At 47.6% G+C, this 17,807-nt stretch overlaps 1 protein-coding gene across 1 annotated transcript in view; it reads left to right on the top strand.

Moving 5' to 3' along the window:
* The first annotated feature begins 4,267 nt into the window (after positions 1 to 4,267).
* CARHSP1 (calcium regulated heat stable protein 1) overlaps positions 4,268 to 17,807 on the top strand; it is a 33,140-nt gene continuing 19,600 nt past the window's right edge. Inside the window, exon 1 of the mRNA XM_015642611.3 lies at positions 4,268 to 4,373. The gene's annotated coding sequence lies outside the window, so the exon portion shown is untranslated. The remainder of the gene's footprint in view (positions 4,374 to 17,807) is intronic.

Genomic DNA, 17,807 nt, shown 5'->3' with positions numbered 1-17,807 from the left:
GTGTGTGTGTTCAGAAGGTTCCCCACTCCTCAGTGCTTGCTTTGTGCCTTGTGCTGCTCTCCTAGATGAACCCTTGGTAACACTCTGCACCTGGAAAAGAAACTTCAGCTGTGATGCTGCATCTTGTGTTCAAATGTTAATGCCCTCTGCCTATCAGCTCCTGGCCTGAGTCTCCACATGCATAATGCAAAGCCTGTGGATCTCCCTGAAGAATGGAAAGCAGCTGCTTGGCATCTGAGGAGCTCATAGCAAACAGGTCTGATGGTGGGTGCTATGCTGAGCTTGCCAGGGATGGCTGGAAGCACAGGAGGAGCTCTCAGGAAGGGCAGAGGCTCTGGGATGTCAGTCCACAGGGCAAGCAGAGGGACCAGCGAGGAAACTCGACTGAGAGTACAACTGAGAGTAAATGCAAACGACAGGAGGAAGGGCTGGAAGATGGCAGCTGAAGAGCAGGGAGCAGGAGACAGTATTGTATTTCTGACAGGCAGTCAATATTAACAAAATAAAAAGCAAATTATGGAGAAACAGTTCTTCTTCAAGGCCTTGTTTTTCTACTAGAATGGGTTGGGGTTATTTTAAAGAAGCCTATTGCATGTGATGTAAAAACACCAAAAAGACAAGAAATGCAGTCTTAAAACACCCCAATTTCCCTGGAGCTTACCTTGCTGAAAAGCTCAACTTTTCTGTGTTTCTACTTCAGTACAATCCATAGATGTTATTTTCCCTGAAGTAAAAAATTTATCCTTTTGACTGTGAAGACAAAGGATCTGAAAAATCAGGTTTCAAAGCTGAATATTTGGTGACTGTGTCAGGACCAAGAGAGACAGCCTAACTGACCTTAAAATCTTTGGTAGCTGTGTAGCTTCTGACTAATTCCATGCATCAAAAGATTCCTCTGCTCATGACAAACATAATTCTTCTTTAGAAGGAGTGGGACCTGAAAAAAAGCTAGCAAAGAGAAAAAATAATCTGCAGCAACTGCATGGATTGTGCCTCCTGCCAAGCTGCTCACAAATGATTTCTGCACTGGTATGGGGTCCTTTGTTTCCTAATAAAAAGCCTGGAACTGTTTTAGTGTAAGAAAAGGAAAAAGGAACATAAGAAGATACCCCTGCTCAAGGTGAGCTCATGTGAGCTCTGTTTCACTAGACAAATGAAATAGCCAGCTGGCCAGATTAGGAGTTCAGCAATACCTGTTTGGTGGGGTTGTGCTACACCTTCCAGGATGACAAAATGGGAGGTGATTACAACTTGGAGCTGACCTACTTCATGTCCATGACATTGTGTCCCAAGCATGGCTCTGGGGCTCAGGAACTAATTTCTCACCCTGTTATTAAGAGTGCTCTGGGTTTGATAACTAAGTTTGGGGGCTAAATCCTTCCCTGAGGGAAAGGTGGAAAGATGTTTGTTAAATTCTTGTCGAGAAGGTTGTGTTAGTGCTACTTTTAGTACACTGTGTTATTGATGACTATATGGCAATTCGGGGCTTTGTTTTTATTGTTTCAAATCTCTGTAAACAATTTGCAAGGTTATTTGTACCTTTAGCTAACATGAATTGAATTTTAACCCTAACCACAGAGGAAGATTCATTTCTTTATGAGCATTTTTTTCCCTGGTCCTATGATTTATCTGAGAGCAGCAAAGACGTCCTCAGTTCCTACGCTTTGCAAACAGAGCTCATCTGAAGCATGATTCAAAATTACAGATGATTAAGATAGTGAGAGCACACAATAACTTGTCAGATGCCTGGTAGGAAAAATTGATCTGGTAAAATAGAATGAGTGTATCCCATTATATAGTAAACAGCCTTAAGTGAAAAGCAGATCTTTGGGGCTGGCACACTGGTGGGTTCCTGCCAACATTGGGACTGGACATGAGAAGACGAAGTGCAGTAGAGTACTCTGGACTGAAGCATACTTAATGTGCCCCATATTCAAGGAGTTAAGGGTATTTTTCCTCCTATTATTCTCTATTACAATCTTATTGCTCTAATCTTTAAGAGCCTGTTCCTAATTTCCAGGCACGGTTCATTCATATCCAGCCTACACTCTCTGTGCTTGTGCCAACCATAGCTTTTAGATTAAATAGTTCTGAAGACCTGTCAGAAACTGGACATCAGGATTGTCTTTGTGATGGGTGAAGCAATCCTAGACCAATTCATGCCTTTTTAATAGAGGTGGGCAGTATTTGCCCTATGTTGACAAGCAGCACCCATCTAATTATTTAAGAGCTGTTCAAGCCACCTCATCCTTGCTGCTGCACAGGGACGTGTATCTCCCACCATTACTAATGAATCACATCACCTGATACATTTTCCCCCTACACACTCATTTCCTTGACTCAAGTTGTGTAAGTAATTGCACTTTGAATACTTTAAGTGAATGAAAAGGGGTGTAATGATGCTATGCTATCAATAAATCCTTCTGGGTTTTTTTTGGTTTTTTTTCTTCCCTGTCAGGACTGTTGAGGGAAGTGCTCAGTCCCTGCAGCAGCCCAGAGCTGTGTCTGAGTAAGCAGGGGATCATTCAGCAGCAAAGGAGAGAGGTAGGTGAGTCCTGCAGCTCCGGACCTCCTCCTGCCCTCCTCCCAGCTGCGAGGTGCTCCTTGCTGGCCCAGCCCAGCAGCACTGGCTTTGGGGAAGATCCTGCATCCTGGGAAAGAGCTGTCCTGCTGCCCTTCCCACCCCAGGGACAGGAGGAGCAAGGTAGGCAGGTGGGCTGGGAATGATTAACTGAGCGTCAGTAACTGTAGCGAGAGAAAGGAGAAGGGGAGGGAGACAAGTTGGAGTTTGGGGGAAGCTGGAACCTCTCCTGTCTCCAGCAGTTGTTGACAAAATGAGGCAGGCAAAATCCCATTTCCTATCTGTGGTAGCTGGGGGTGCACACACACACTCACAGGACCCTCAAACCCCTGTAGGCTGTGGGTATCCATAGCCATGGGTCTCCCACGGGGTGTGCATTTCTGCCGGGAAAGCAGAGGGAGAGAGGGAAGCAAGAGGGATGACTCAGGAGTGCTGAACCTTCGAGGAAAGCACAGCTGGAATCCCAGACTGTGGGACTGGGGGGGCTGCTCTGAACAGTGCCTGCTTATGTAGTGTCTTCATCCTCCTCCACCCTGGCAAAAAGCAGTTTTGGCACACAAAACAAAGGAGAAAAGACTTCCAGGAATAAATATTTAATTGTAGCTTTAATTAATATTTTAAGCAAAAGAAGTCATCAGTTCTGTAACTGTATCTTAGAAAGAGGCGAGATCTTGTGTGGAACAGAATGGGGTGGAGAGGTAGAGTGCTTTGGAGGACAACCATGTGGTTGACATAGGAAGCTGGTTGCTGCATATCCTGAGAACCCTTCTAGATACCCTGTCTCAGATCAAACACGCTGCTATGGGTCTTCTGTTTGCTTTTCCTCATGAAAAAAATCCCAAGCCCCACTAAGATCTGTGCATGGCAGTTTTATCACAAATTGTTCAGTACTGTTTCTTGTGTGACTATGGCTGGCTAAGAGTGAATACTTCTGTCTCACCTCTGTGATGATATGAGGACATGCTTTGTCTGGTATCTACAAGTGGAAAAGAACTAGAACGGATTCCCTTTCTAAGCTCTCTTTGTAAAACTATCTTTTAAGTTACTGTGGGTTATTGTCAGCTAGGAAAATTATGCACAAATGAAAGCATTGCTTAAACTGGATGCTGGATGAAGATGGTGCACTTTGTCCCAAGGTCTCAGTGATTTTTGTGTTCCCGGTAAAGTCAGAGACCACTAACTGGGAGCCTGTTGTCACTGCTGCCCTGGGCTGTGCCATCAGTTGTCCTGCTGCAGCTGTCACCCCAGGCCCTGTGTGACAGCTCTGCCTCATGCAGAGGATGCCGAGCACATCCAAGTGATGACAGTACAGAGCACACCCAGCCCCGTTCCTCATCCTCATCGCAGCACTCGGGAGGATTTACCAGGATTACTCAGCTGTACCTTGCCCTGGCTCTGTGGAGCTCTCTGGCCATGCCATCCTTTCCTTAACACCGCTTCCATCGGCTCTTGGAGTTTTCGTTTTGGGCGGGGTTCCCCGGGGCCGCAGCATCCCGGACAAACCGCGGCGCTGCTGGCCCAGCCCGGGGCCCCGTGCGGGCGGAGCGGAGCGGGCCGGGCCGGGGCGGAGAAGGGCGGTGTGGGGCGGAGAAGGGCGGTGTGGGGCGGAGAAGGGCGGAGAAGGGCGGTGTGGGGCGGAGAAGGGCGGTGTGGGGCGGAGAAGGGCGGAGCGGGGCTCCCCGGCCCTCCCCTCCCCGGCACAGCGCCGGGGCCAGCCCGACACCAGCCCGGGGAGCGGGGCCGCCAGCCCAGCCCAGCCCAGCCCAGCTCTGCCCTGCCCTGCCCTGCCCAGGTGAGCCGGGTCTCAGCAGGGAGCATCCTTCGGGAGGTTGGGGGGCCGGGCCGGGGGCAGCGGGCTTGGAGAGCCCCCCGGGAGGTGTCCGGTGCCGCCTTCTCCTCCTCCGGGGCGGTGGATTTATTGCGCTTCAGAGATTAGGGCCGATTTCCTTTGTTTTGTTTGGTTTGGTTCGTTTTTTAACGCTTTCGCCTTCTTGTTGCGCCCTGGAAGTGCGGGTGTGACATTGTTACTCTGGGAATGGCTTGTTTTAGAAATGACGAGCGAGACAAAGAGTGCAGAACGAGAGCTTCCAGGCGCTGGGGAGATAAAGGACTCCCAGCACTGGTTGCTCAGAGGAGCACTGCAGAACTCGGAGCCTCGTTAAAGACTCTGTTGCTGTAGCCTGAACTGCCCGCTCTTACAGTCAGCACTTCTGCTCAGGAAAACGGGGAAAGCAAAAAATGGGGCAAGCAATCCTTTCTTCGTGTTTCTTGGCATGTTGGATGTGTGTGCGTGTCACTTCTTGCTCTTGTAAAGAAGCCTCCGAGGCTGATTTTTGCATCTGTGACTCTGAATTTGGCTTTCAAGGAGGGGATTTAGAGCTCTTTTCTGATTCTGTTTTTGCTGGCACTGTAGAGCTACTTCTGAGAAATGTTTGCAAAACCTTTTGTGGTACTGGATTTGGTTTCTTAGACAGTCTCAGAAAACTTTCAGGCTGCTTTGACTTGACTCTCCTAGTCGTTATTTTTGTGAGATTGAAAGGGTTTTTTTGACTGCTGTTCTTAACCTTTACTTTCTGACTATTATCTTACGTTGGGCAAACATAATTCCTTTCCTTCTGTTGATTATTAAGAGTGGAAGATAGCAAGGCCTGTGAACATAGCTGCAGAGGGCTTGGGCTTTTACAAACACATCTTAGTATCTCGTTAAATCTAAAGAGGCTTAACTAACAAGTAGCAAAAAAGTTAAAAAAAGCCCCAACTCATATGACGGCTTTGGTTGTTTACAGGAAAAAAGTTGTGTGTGCCAAAGAAACTGTAGGAAAGATGAGCCTGTTCTCTGACAATGGGCTTATTTTCACATTCTACGTGGGGGTGTAAAGGAGAGAAAACACTTGTTCTTTCCAAGTGTCCCTTTGCAGGGGCAGAGCTGAGGCAGGAGCTCATCCCACGGCCCCGTGGGTGCTGTGACACCCACGTGTGGTGGAACCCCGAGTGTGGTTGTGCTGTCCCCTGTTCTGGGCACCTGCAGCTACCCCTGCACTGCCCTGAGCTTCTGCCACTCTGCTTTGCACGGGGTTGTAAATATTTCAACCAGCATCATCCCCTCCTTTGCTTATGCTCGTGTAAGCACAGAAATGTTTATCTGCAAGTAATTTGAAGTTAGGCAGATAAGGCCAGGTAATGCTGCCTTCTGTCTTCTCTTACGACTGTGGCTTTCAGGGTAGTGCTGTCCTTTGGGTGAATTCAGGTTTTATATTCATTTAAAGAATGAAACCCATCATGAACATGAATGTATCACGTTCAGTGTCGTGTCCAGTCGAGCTCCCTTACGACAAACTGCCAGACCCTGTTTGTGCAGCACACCAAATGTGGTTCCTGGGAGGAAATGTGGTGTGTGGGGTTCTCTCTAGGTGATAGGACCAGCAGGCTGTGCCAGGGCTGTTCTTGGTGTCAAGCCTGACAGAAGTAAATAAATCCTTCCCCTGCTTCCATTTCACCCTGAGTGGACTGTGGGGTGCAGAAGAAGTTGGGGGGGGGTCTCTTTTATTGTGTCTGGAGTATCTTCAGGGTGAAAGCTGAGGATATTGTGCCTTTTTGTCTATTTTTGTCTCAAGTTTCTATAAGGAACCATTTTTGAATCAGTGGGCATGGAGTAGACTTGCCAGGGGTTGAGAGTAGCTGCTTGAAACTTGGGGAAAAACTGATGGGGATCAGCATTAATAAAATTTATTGATATTGTATCGGTTCAAGTCCAGGTTGATAAATATTCTGGATGTTGGTGGTGAGAGTTGTTGGTTAATCTGCCTCTCATCTGGAAGGTTTCTGGCAGAGACTAAGGACAGGAACTCAGTTTGGGAAGTGTAAACCCCATCAGCAGCAAGGGGAAGGATGAGTGGGGATCACAGCCCTTCCCTGGGGCTGGCAGCTGCCATCTCCCGGGGGCCAGGAGGCTGGGAACAGCATTGTGTACAGCAGAGGGGTGGCCTTGAAGAGGAAAAAATAAAAAGGAGTGAAATGTTTTTGAGGTTTTTTTCTGCACAACAGTTTTAAAAACTCAAATCCTGCTTTTTGCAACAGGTTGATGTGGAAAACCAAACAAAAAATCCCAGCTGAAACGCTGTAAAGAAGGGAGGGATGCAGAGAGGTGATTTGCTTTTGTGTGATGTGTTGCTCCCCGGCACAGTTCAGATAAAATGAAAACTAGAAAGCGTTCATCTGACTAAACTGCTTTGCCTTTTCTCTCAGAGCGGGGTAGAGGAAATTGTCCTGCTTCCGTCTCTCACTGTGTCTCTTCCTCGTTTTTGGGGCGGCTCGCTGGGCAGAGCAGCGCTCTGTATTTCCTCCATCCCGCAGTGATTGCGGCCGGACCCGGCTGCGGGCTCTCCGTTCCCTGGGCGGGCGCTGCTGCCGGTGTGAGCCCGGTGAGGCGGGCACGGCCAGCCCTGTGCCCCTGCTCCCAGCGCTGCCTCCACAGCTGCGAACAGGCAGAAGCGAGATCGCTTCCTGCCGAGATCTTGCTTTCCCCCCTCAGCTAGTGGCCGAGAAGAAGGCTGAGGTACAGAAGGTGCAGAGATGGGATCCCCCTGGCAGGAGGTGACACCCCGCAGCATCGTGTCCCCGCCTCGGTGGCGGCCGGGAGAGGAACCCATCTGACGCTTCCTTTGTCTCCGCTGTGCCGGAAGGCACTGGCTTAGCTTTCGTTTCTGTCATTTTTTGGGGCACGTGGAGCACACTGAAGTGGTGTTTCTGTTGTTTGCCCCACCGAGGGAAGCTGTAAAACACCGTGTGAGTCAGAGCGCATCTGCCCAGGCTTGGCTGCAGTGCCTCGGGGCGGGTGGGGCGTGGGTGCTGCCCGGGAGCCTGACCCGGCTCTGGGGGAAGCAGCTTCATCCGTGTGGTCCCTCCGATGCTACTGCCTGATTTCAGAGCTTTGCTGGTTCTTTATTTCCCGTTGGTTTCACAGCAGCTTTTCCTCTTTGGATCGATTTAAAACATTTATATATATATAACAAAATCAAATCTTTTTTAAAAAATAACGATTATCTTGGGCATAATGACACCTGCATTAAGGTTCTTGCATTATTAATGCAGTTTGGAAACTGAACAGAAGTCTAAAGAAAATGAACATTAAATTTTTTACCCATGGTGTGAGTGTTAGGCTCTGCTCACCTTGAATTGTGTATTTATGCAGGGAGGAGCTGGTGATAGGGTCAAGGTCTCAGCAGATCTTTAAATACTGGGGTGTTTCAAGGACAGCAATTATGAATTTGGCCTTTGTGTGCTTGCCCAGCTGTTTGGGCAATAATTGGTGGCCTGTGACCACACTTCTTTCCCAGGACTGGGGTCTGGGAAGGTAAACCTGGGCCTGAGCTGCAGCCTCCCTGTGAGCAGATAGCAGAGGGGTGAAGGCACAGAAGGAACAAAACAACCTGCAGCTGAATCTCCAGGTGGTTTGGACTGCAAGGGATGGCTCTGTTACCTTTCTCTGGAAAAAGCAAGTAGGCCTGTGTGCACCACGTGTTCCTTACCCCGATGGCTCCGTGCCTGATCTGATCACAGAGCGCTTTGTGCAGGACTGAGGAAAAAGGAGAACCTTGACCTGGTAGTTTCTCTGGAATATTAAACCTTGCTGGTCCTTTGCCATGCCTCATGAGCAGCACATGACTGGGGAAGTGGCAGAGCATTAGGAGCTGAGGCTGGTCCCGAGCAGGGAGCAAAGTGTGTGCTGGTGTTACTCTGGGGGGAGCTTGGAACGCTGGGGACTGTCTGGAGCTGGGGTGGGAAGCCAGGCTGGATGGGGCACTGATGGTGCTGCAGCCCCAGAGAAGCGTGGCCAGAGCTCCCACACCGTGCTGGCAGAGCCTCTGGCAAAGGGTCTGTCCTGCTCAGCCGCTTGTCACATCAGCCGTGGTGTACTTGTCCCATGGTGAAGGACAGGCTGCCAGTGGAGACACACTGCCTGCTGCAATTGCAGATCTTGGTGACTAACAGCAAAACCAAAAGATAAGATTGCTGAGAACTGGAGTGGGAATCTCTGCTTCCAAAAGACTCTTTATCAGCTGACTGTTGGGCTAAGGATGTCTGCAGCCCATTCAGCAGCTGGGGTTCACCTTGTCTTCCCAGTGCTGCTTTTGGGCAGGGTGGGAGGCATAGTGCATTCTCTGCCATGAATCCCCCTGAGTTCCTCCAGGCATGACTCTGTATTCCAGGAGCACTGCTTTCCCCAAGGTTCCAAATTCTTTGCCACTTTCTATTTAAGAGAAGTCCCAGAAAAAGAGTAGACTTTGTCCAGGAAATAAACATTTAATCTTGCCTGTCCAGTGAGAAAGGAATTTTCATTTTATGTCAGTCCTGGTTTAATGTTTGGTTTGTTTACATTGCACAGCCAGGCACGCTGATGGAGGCCCTCTGGAGAAATGGACTATATTGTTTTGTGAGCTCCTGCCTCCTCAGTGCTCACTGTCTGCTGGCTTTCCCTTCATGATATGATTTCAGGAGGCTGGTCAAAGGTGTTTGCTTGTTTGCAGTTACATCAGTTACTTGATCAAAGTAAGTCATGGCCATGATTGCAACTTCTTGACAATTACTTAAAAGAGTAAATGAAACTGCCAGAAAGCAATGTCAATGAATTTCCTGTTTACAAAATTTTTACCTGTTACTGGAATGTAAATACTCATTAAATATGTGAGTTGGATCTTCTCACCCAGCTCATCATAGCAGTGCCTGTCTGTGCAGTAGCAGGTCCAGAACAGGAGCTTGGCTGACTGCAGCCAGGAAAAGCAAAATTTACTCAGCTGTGAAGACTGTGACTTTATTTTCTCCAATATTTGAAGAAAATCTAGCAAAGGGAACTATGAAATGTGGCGATAGCCTTTTCACGGAGCCTTGTGATGGAGAAGGGTAGGAGGAGTCCTTAAAGTTATTTCAAACTATTTCAAGTGGTGGGTTTTTAATCTTACTGGTAGGAGAGGCAGTAAATAGAGTGAATATTGGTATTCTGCTATATGCTGGTCCAGAAAGTGTGTTTGAATCTTACACAGGTCCCAGTTTCTGAATAAATATGTTCTTTTTTTTCTATGCAGAAGGGTGGTTTTTCCCTACCCTGGGAACTGTGTCAGTCCTAGAAATTATTCTCACCACTGTTGTTTAGGACACCAGTTCTAGAGCAGAAAGTGTATCTTAATATACCTAAGTAATTGTGTGGTTCCACTCTTTTCTGATGTATTAGATTTTATACTTTGATTTTTTCTATTCTCCCTGTGCCAGGCTTAGACAACAAAATATCTCTGTCCCTGGGGATGTGTAATGCACTGCAGTGTCTTTTACCCACAGCAGCAGGGACTTCAGGACAGAAACTCACTGCTGGAACGCAGTCAGGCTGAATCTGGCAGAGCTGCTGCCCAGGCACTGCCAGCAGCATCCCAGCATCATGATGTCACCATGCTGCTGTCTGCACTATCTGTTCTTCACATGCTCACCTTCCCTTCCATCCCCCAGGCTTTCCAGGTAGACAAACCTCGCCTGGAAAACATCCCAGAGGAATCAAATAAGAAATAAAGGTAGTGCAGAGCTGTCTCAGCACTGATCACAGCCCCATGGGGACAAAAGTGGTTTTGCTGGACACTCACTGACTGGTACAGGTGGAGTCTGGGATTCCAAACAAATTTGTTCTTAAATGTTTTAATGTGGCTGCATTGCCTCTGCCCTGGCATGGGTTCTGAGGAGGAGCTCCTCCTCTGGTACCCCATGATGAGGAGCTCTGCAGTCTGGGATCTCCTGGCCACCAGCACCAGGGTGAACCCACAAGATGTGCATGCACACCATGACCTGGCTCCTTCTGGACTTGGGGCTGGCTCCTGAGGCAGGCAGAGCCTGGGGATTCTTAGCTGTGTAACACTGGGTTTCACAAAAAACGTTGCTCTAGATAAAAATAACAAAGGTACTGTTAAATCTATTCCTGTCTTAGTTTTTTACTGATCTCACATCTCTCTTGGTAGTGGGACTGGCTCAATTTTGTAAGGTCATGGAACTATCACCATGTGGCTAAACAAGTAAATTAAATCAAAACAATCTTTCATAAAGGCATTCACTGCTGTTCCTGTGTGCAATGTTTGCTCTACTTGTGTCCCATTCCCTCTGTGATTGCAGTGGAAGTAGATGCAGTTTATTGGTGTAGTGATTGCTCTGAAACAAAACTGAAGTACAAGTTTCTATTAAACATGTGCTTCTATATAGAGGTTTAGTTTTATACCTGAAGAAGGCACCTGCCTTCAAGATTTGTCTGCTTTTTTCCAACTATAACACTTGATTCTTACGTTGCCTGAAAAGCTCGAGTTCCTGTTCCCTTGCTGTGGTGTGTTGGCTTTTGAGCACTAACACAGCAGGCACAAATAACAGACCCAGTGGTTCTGGACAGCTCTGTCCTGTCCAGCACAGCCCTGGGGCCGTGGCTCTGGAAATCACAGCTCAGTAAACAGATTTGTTGATGTGGAGGTCGGCACGACATCGAGCCCCGCACGCGTGCCCGTGCTGGCGCTGCGCTTTCGCAGGCACTGCAGCACAATATCAATCCTTTTGTGATTCCTTTGGCCATGGGACTGGCTGTGAGCACAGGCTGGATGTGCTGAGCCAGAAAGCCTGGTTTGAGCACACGTGATAATCAGGGAGGGCAGTCACACTCCCCACAGGTCCATTTTGGCGTTAGTTGGCTGTGCAGGATGTGTTGCCTCAGCAGCCTGGCTGCATTATCTGTTTTTCACATGTTTTTTCACAGGCTGGACCGGGGTGCTGTCAGCACCCTTGAGACTAAAAACGAATTTTTCTCCTAGAAGTCTAAAGTGCAGCATCAGTGGTGTTTTCCAAGCTGCCACATGAGAGGCTGGAGGGTTTGTACCACGTGTAGTCAGCAGAGGATTTGGGGTGTTTTTGGGTGTCCCTGGAGCAGCTGTGGGTGTGCTCTGGATGCACACACACATGTGTAGGGACTGCCTGTCAGTGCAGGAGCTGACACAGAGCTCTGTACAGCAGCAGCTGGCCATGGGGGTACATGTGCTGCCAGGATTGAGCAGGTCTGTGAGGTAAAATGCAGCATTTTCTGTCCAGCCAAGGAGTTTGGTTAGGTGTGCTTGCTTACATATTCTCTGTTCCACAAGTTGTTTGGTTGTATAAGAAAAACCAGGCCTGTGCAATGTGTATATTTCTGTAGTTCTTATCCTATAGACTTCAGTTAAATTAAGGCCATTTCAGCTTGAGAGTTAAGAGGTAACCATTGGTTTTACAGTGGTGGTGGGACACTTGCCTTCTGCTGCAGCATGAGGACACTGAGGGGGTCTCGGGCTCACAAGCACAAACTTGTGTACAGCATGGTGGGATACACTGGAAATTGTGTTGAGGGATATATTGGAGGGAAGAAAAACAGAAATGCAATTGTTTAGTGGGCCAGTAATCTTAACATACATATATATTTACACATATATATATTTATATATATATATATATATATATATGTTTCTCCATTAAAATTTAGGTCTATCATCCCATCAGATGCAGAGCATTTTCTGTTTCTTAAATTATTTCAGTCAGTTTTATATCTTTTGGTCATTGATTGATATTGATGTCAGTTCATAATTCTGTTTAATTGATTTCTGAGTGATCTATTTGAAGTAGACTCAAATTATTAGCCTGGGATGCTCAAAAATATGCATAGGAAGTGTCAGGCAGTGAGGCTGGAATGTGGCCTGGACATTGGGATAACCACAAAGTAGAGCCTGGCCTGTCCTAAAGGGCATCTGGGGTCTCTGGGTGCCTCACAGAACTGGTGTGAGGATCAAGTTATTTTTGAGTGTTTTCTGGCTGTGTGTCCTGCCAGCTGCATCTTGCTGGAATGCTGGCAGATGAAATACCCTCAGAGGATTTATTTATTTTCTTTGCCAATACACGTATACCTCATAAATTTCCATGGTTATAGATCTCTGTAATGTGAGCTGTTTTCCCCTATTGAAAATGTTGATTAGGGAGGAAACACAGTGAACTAATTGTTCTGAGTAACACTTGAGCCACATAAATATTTCAGGGGATTTCAGTAGCCTTAAAAGGCTCAAAGTTGCACATGAACAAATTTAACCAGAATTGTGCCTGAAGTTTTGTGATGTGAGAGGAAGCTGAAAAGGGGAGAACTTTTGAAAAGTGCTGAGGGATTTACATATGTATAACTTCTTCATCACCCTGTATAACCCATTTGCCTTGTAGATGAGCCTTAAAATGCTTAGACACAAGACACATGAGAGATTATCATGTTTTGGTATAAATATTTTCTGCCAGTATGAAATAAATCCTGGAATAAATTCACAGGGGATGCTCCAGCATGGAAGCAATGGCAGAGGGAAAGCTTCAGACTTGCAAAAGTGCTGGAGGAGGAGCTGGGTTCCAAAGCTGGAGAACAAGCACTGGAAGGGACAATTTCCCTTTTCAGCCACAAATTGTATTTTATCTGGGAAATACATCAGCTCACTGTGACTGAGCATGTTAAAAAGTTGAGGTGAGACAGATGAAGTGTTGCCTCTGCTGTCCCAGAGCAGAATTCCCAGCCCTGGCTAATGGAGGAGTGATGAAGGCAGCAGGAACTCGGAGTGACCAGCACAATGGTTCTGTGCTGGGGACCATAAAACATTGAATAGATAATATCTGCTTCCTGGCCCAAACCAGCTAACTTGTTGACAAAGCTAAATCTTCAGAAATATTTGATACTAGTAGGGTTTATTGTCTAAAAGTCACAGCAGCCATTCAAGCAACAAACTGGGGAGTGCCTTGCTTTAAAAAAAGGCATAAGGTTTTTCATTTGCACTTGGAAATTTAAAGGGAGGAGGCAAGAACACCAGAAACAGCTTGAAACTCTTCTTGCTCTCTACCCTTTTTATGTCACTTCTGTTAGAAAATTTAATTTTTTTTTTAGGAATAAATCTGTGCATCCTTTTTTGTATGCTTCTCTAAGCTAAGGTTTTTCCCCATTTGTTTATTTACGTATTCCTTTTCCCTTCCCTCTCCTTTTCTAATTTGCTGTTGCCTTTTGGTCTCGCTGTCCTTTCTTAATTTCCCTGTGAAAAAGGGCCTCACCTCACTGTCCACTAAAAGGAGTGGAGGCTCTTTTTCATAGACAGTTAAGCTGTGGGACAGCCACAGGATACTGCAGAGGTTAAAAGATTATGAGCTCAGGAAGGGCCTGGCAAATCTCATAGGAGGTTATTAAATACCACTGTGCAATCTTTAGTTTGCCATTTCCTTCAGTGAGGATGTGGGAAGGGTGTTGGGACACTCACCTTATATTTAACTCTGACCTGGGCAGCCACGCCTGCCGACCAGTGTTGGATCAACTAAAGTCATCCTGATGTTCCCCAGTTTTACTGCAAGGGTCCTTTGTGATGTCCCTTCACCCTTCCCTGTGTCCTGGAGGTGACCTGTTGTGTCCTTGGCTTTGGGGATTGGCGCTGGCCTTTGGGAGCTGCTGTTTGTGCTCCGGGTTCTGGCCCTGGGAGCGGCTGGGCAGTGCTGTGCCGTGGTGTCCCTGCTGCCACAGAAACAGCCAGGGCTGCAGCCTGGCAGCTCACACACAGAGCACTTGGCAAGGTGCTGGACATCTCCTCCCAGGCTGGGGCTGGCTCAGTGCCTCTGGATGTGCTGTGGGCCATCAGCTGCACAGGGATGGGTGGAAGAGCCCATCCCACAGGGCACTCCCACCCCTTTGGTTGGTGACAGGCTGTGGTGTCCTGCCCAGGTGAGAACCCCCCTTTTCCTATGTCATTTCAATACTTGATTACATTGCCAATACTGTAGGTGCATGGCATCTTAGGTCACTGGGCAACACTTGCACCTAATTACCACCACCATCTTCAACCAGCATCTTCATCCCTGCCTGGGAAGAGCTCCCAGAGGAGGACGCTTGTCTGGAGCCCACCACTGCTTGTCCAGGCTCACCATGAGCTGGGGAGAGTTTTCCATCCCTTGCAACCTGGTCTTTAAACAAAAGGAGGTGGATAAATGAGACTTTATAAGCAAACTGAAGGCTTGGAAGGTGTGCTGGTCTTGGGACAGCTCTGTGCCATTATCGCTGTGCTGAGGAAGTTCCCTTACACTGCTGCTGGGGTGTCCTGCTCCCACTGAAGTATTTTTACAAGAGGCAGGGTGGAAGCTGGTCCTTCCCACGAGACTGAGCACACTCTGAGCAAGGCCAGGTGAATGCTGTCCCCAAGGCAGCTGGCAGGAGGTGTGCTCTCAGCCTCCTCTGCTCACTTTACAGTGGAGGACCCTGGCTAGCTCTGTTCCAGGCAGCTTGGAGCAATGAGTTTGTGCATCATCAGTCATGGTAAATACTGGATTTCCAGCGAGACAGGATCCTGATTCTTCTGTATTTTTGATAAAATTAGCCACAGGGTATCACCATACATCCTTCAGTCTAATCCTACAGCAGTAGAAACATGTACTTAATCTGTCTAACCACTCAGTTCCTTCAACTAAACTTTTATTTTTTTGAGTGTACCTATCAGCTTTTGTGGACAGTGGAAAAAATGGGACTGCAGGAAGTCCTCATCTCTGTGAATGTGCTGCATAGGCTGCTGATGGCCAAATTCCTTCCCATCCCTCTCTGTGGAGTGTGCTGTGCAGGGTGGGTTTGTGCTGCCTGGGCACAGACGCTGCTCACTGCAGGAGCAGGGCACCCCCAGCATTTGGGGACAAAGGGCTCAGTGCTGAGATTGCTTGGAAATAGCTGCTGCTGTTTGTAAATGAAACCTTGTTTTAATCCAAATTAATTTGTACACCCAAACAAGCCATAGGAATTTTTTTTTCTTACCTTATAACTTGGCTTTTACTGGACATGGTTGTGCAATGTCCTGACAAATCACTCGTGTGTGGGCACTCCTCCACAGCCTGCAAGGGCGTCATGTTTATACCGTAATCTGTGACATGGCACACACGTGTTGCAACTCCTCTGAGTTTCAGTGCTAATGGAAACACCAGTATTAATTGTGGGAAGTTAGTCATGCACACTAAGCTGGACGGGGAAGCTCTCGGAAGCTGCTGTTTCGTAACTGAGTTTTGCAAGCGCTTCGCTCCGTGGTGCAGGGCAGTGCTGGGATCCTCCTGTGAGCTGGGCTCCCCTTTCCCAGTGCCAGAAAGGGCTTTGGAAGGAGCTCCAGGTAGGAGCAGTGCTGTGGATGGTGCTCAGGCACCTTGGAGAGGGAGCTGGGGGCTGCTGTAGGACAGGGGACACCCTCAGTCCCTCACCTTATCAGGGCAGCGAGTCCTGGTGCCTTCACTCAGGGCGCAAGGGGCTGTGGATTTTCTTGCTGAGAAGAGGTTTTCTAGGTGTCAGCAGAAGAGCAGGTGAAGCTGAGGGGTTTATCTGCACAGCTTCCTTAGAGTAGGAAAGAAATGCAGCTGCACAGAAAAAATTTGGAAACCAGGATGTTTAAAAGTGAAAATTTTAAAAAGTAAGAAGAGTTTCTGGTGTTGTTTCTAAATCCAGGAAAAGCCCAGAAAACAATCAGATTTTCAGATGACTCTTAGACACATTTTTCATATTCCTTTTAGAGATTGGAGAACCTGCATCTGAAATCAGCTGCTCTTGAGGAGCTTTATTCTGTCTTTGAGGAAACCCCTCATTTTCCAGGCCAATGTAGCCAGTGCTGTCCTGTTCATGGGCCATTGTGGTGCCATCTGAGAGCAGCTCCTCCAGACAGGGTGATTTCCAGATTAAGGAGGCCAGAAAAACCATTTTCTCCATGCTGGAGCACTGAAGGAACACATGCTGTCCATGCAGAGCAGCATTTCCTGGGGCTGAGCTCTGTGCCTGTTCACTGCAGGTGTTGCAGTCTGTGATGTGAAAAAGAAACCATTCATAGATGGAGAGATTTCATAGAGTCTGTCACCCTGCCATATCCATTTAGACTATTTCCAGGCATTTACATTAATTAAAAGTGAGACAAGATTTCTGTGATGGTGTTGTGCTGGTCAGAATGGGTAACTTCCCCAAACCTGCTATTTTTAGGGTATTCCTGGACGTATGGGGCAGACTTTAAGAGAAATAGGATGTACAGATATATAGAGAAATTATGATGACTATTATATACCCCCAACCTTATCACTTCAATAGCTTTTAAAAGTTATTTTTCATGGAGAATTTCAGAAATTTCTCCTGCATGTATTGTGCTCTTTGTAGTTCACTTGTTACAGATGACATTTTGGGGTCTCTTTCTGCACACATTGGCCAATTTTTCTAAAAGAGGTATGGTGGAAAAAAAAGATATTTTTGCTTTGAAATGTTAAATTAGTCTATTGTTGCCATGATGCTACTGTAATTTGTTTTATTTATATTCCAGTTTGGTGCATTTAATAAATAATTTATAAAAATCATGTTGGAAAAAGATAAATGATGCATGTTGAAATATGGGGAGATTTCAGGCTAACGTGGCACGTGGCTGGAGTTTCCTAAAGAGCCTGAAAACACCACCACCTTACGTCATGTTACATTCATTCTGTAAATCCCCGCAGGCACATGTTTTGCTGGCTCAAGCAGAAGAGAGATACTGTCTGTGCTGGCCCTGCTCTCTGGCCTGGCTGGGATCTCACCCTGCTGGGCTCTCTGCAGGGCTGCTTTGCTGCTGGCTGTCCTCGCCAGGCACAGGGGGATGGCTGCTCCTGGCAGCTCGGGGTGGCTGCACTGGTGGAGCTTTGTGGGATGCTGTCCTTGCCATGGCTGAGTGTGGAGTGGCTGGGCTGGAGGGATGGGGAAAACCTAATGGAAGTGAGCTGGGAGATGTAGGGGGCTTCTGAGAGATGTAGGAAAGTGGTTTTGTTCAGCTAGTGACAAAAGAGAGGAAGGAATCTGTGGGTGCTGAGGAAGGGCTGGTAGGCAGCCATCCGAGTCCCAGGGTGATTCTTGATCTACAGGGAAACATCTGGAAAACATCTCTGAAGACTGCTGGTAACTGCCTTAGGAAGGCAAAGCATTTGTGAGGAGGCGGCTGGGAGGGCTGGGGTGTGGGGTTTGTTTTGTTTTGAGTTTTTGCTGTAGGCTTCCTGTGTCAACACTGCCCGAGAGCCTCCAGCTGCGCCTGTGAGTGGGGAGAGCATCTCTGCTCCTGCAGGAGGGCTGCCAAGGGAAATGAGCTAATCCCTGCACGAACAACGTCAAGAAGTGGCCACACCAGCACGAACTGAAATAGCTGAGCTG

Source organism: Parus major, chromosome 14 (assembly GCF_001522545.3).
Source record: "Parus major isolate Abel chromosome 14, Parus_major1.1, whole genome shotgun sequence".
In the NCBI taxonomy this organism is placed as follows: domain Eukaryota; kingdom Metazoa; phylum Chordata; class Aves; order Passeriformes; family Paridae; genus Parus; species Parus major.
Note: the sequence above shows the minus strand (reverse complement) of the source record. Positions and strands in the feature narration are given on the sequence as shown.